The sequence below is a fragment of the Theobroma umbraticum genome, unplaced genomic scaffold, assembly GCF_002168275.2.
Source record: "Theobroma umbraticum cultivar Fairchild unplaced genomic scaffold, ASM216827v3 scaffold_56.0, whole genome shotgun sequence".
NCBI classification, from domain to species: Eukaryota; Viridiplantae; Streptophyta; class Magnoliopsida; order Malvales; family Malvaceae; genus Theobroma; species Theobroma umbraticum.
In genome coordinates this window covers 8,055,975-8,058,161 of record NW_018397256.1, presented here as the reverse complement: position 1 = coordinate 8,058,161, position 2,187 = coordinate 8,055,975, and positions in this window count along the sequence as shown.

The window sequence follows — 2,187 nt, the reverse complement described above, 5'->3', positions numbered from 1 at the left end:
TGTTTGTGGCTTCGTTTGATAGACGTGGTATATGAATAGCTTAGAATACAATAGCTTTTGAAGACCTAAGTATAGGTTGGACGTCAGCTTCAGAAACACAGTTCTCATACTTATAATATCTACCTGGTTCCAGAGATATACTAAAATCTTTACCATTATTATTATTTTTTTTTGGTTTGGGGGATGTTACTACATATATTTCAAAATCCCTCTTTTTGATCTGTCGAACTCCTATTCACACTCCTATGGGGTTAGCATATTATAGTTGAATATGGAGAAGCTGATTTTGATGGCTGCCATGTTTGTTGGTCATATCTTTTGTGCTGAAGGAACTCCTTTGAAAGCTGTGAAGCTCCATCTACATCTATATTTTCATATTACGACTTATTCTATTGGATGTGAAGCGGTATGTTATCTTGGAATTGTCTTTGCTGTATAATCAAGTTATAAGCCAACGATTGTGAAATGTGGTGCCAGTACCATGCTCGTCCACTTTCAGTCCTGCCAGGAACTTCAATATTTTTATCCTTTTGTGTTGTTTTTAAAAGGTTCGGTCTCAACCAGAGCCGTCATCTGGTCAAATCCCAAATTAACTTTTCTGGGCTTGTGAACTAGCCTTCTCGCCTTGATTGGGCTTTGAGGTTTTTTCCCCTTTTTTGGAATATCAAAGGGAGATTAGTCACCACAGAAAATCCAAAGCCCCTTTTTATCGATGGGAATTGATGCGTTAGCAAAAATAAAGGGGCACAATTTTTTAAATGAAAAAATTATACAAAACGTATCTGAAAAGGCGGAGAAGATTGGACGGTATTCGATGCGAGAAAAGAAAAATTAGTAACGTTTTTTTAAGTAAAATAGAAAGTAATTCTAAATGAGATAATAAGAAAAAATGTACTTATTTATTAAAGTAATAATTTAATTTTTATTCTTGAGGAAAATAATGTACTTTCCTCCGAAAAAAAGAAACCATTTTTTTATTTTTGTTAATTATTATTTAAATAACATTATTGGACCTTCAAAGTTGAAAGAAATTATGTAGTAATAATAAAATAAAAATTATTACTACAATTAAGGTGCTATCTTTTTTTTGTCAAAAAATCTCTCCGGTTATTATATTTTTTAATTTTATTCAATTTAATCTTTATATTTAAAATCAAAACAATTTAGTCATTAATTTTGAGAATGGCATCAATTTAATCATTTCTTCCAACGACATCCAATTTTATCGTTAAAAGATGACATAGTACTGATGTCAATGATGATATCAATACTGACGTATCACATTTTGATGAGATGATATGCTACATGGCATATAGTGATGACGTGGCAGTGTTGATGTGGTACTGACATGCTGACATGTCCATGCCACGTAACAGATTAAAAAAATTTTCAAAAAAAATTCTTATCAAGTCATAGGAATTAAATTGAGCAAAAATATATAGTATAAGGACTAAATTGAATAAAATTACAATGTTAAGCGACTAAATTAAAAAATATTTTAAACCTACAAATCTTTAAGTAGATTATTGATATGTTTATTAACAAGTTAAATATTTAAGTGTAAAAGATTTATAATATTAAATATATATATAAATATTTTCTTACTTGATTATTTGATTTTAGAATATTTAAATTAATTTATATTTTTTACAAAAATTAAGCTTGAATACTCTTTCTATAAAAAAAATTTAAAAAAGAATATCACACTTGAAATCAAATTTAGATGAATAACTTCTATTACATTAACATAAAATAATATAAAATGATTAAATAATTTTTTTCTTCCATTTAGAATAGTATAAAAATTTAAAATTTATTTAACTTAATTTTTAACTTGAGTTAAAATAAAATTAGGGGTATATTTTGATTTAATTTTTTCTTTTAAAAAAATAAAAAATGGAAATATGGAGCTAGCCATTATTATAAAAATAATTCTTCTTTTTAACTTGCTTAATATGAACATTACAAACCTCTTATTACAATCATAGAATTTGAGCTTCTCCATTCTAAATTTTTATTTATTTTTTATGTTTTTATTTTATTTAATATTTTAAGTTATAATTTTTAAATTGAAATTTCTTAGATTAAAATTGTATTTATAATTGATAAAATTAAATATAATTATAAATATTTATACCATTTTATTTTATTAACAATTTTTTTGTAGATCCAAATTAAAAATTTAAA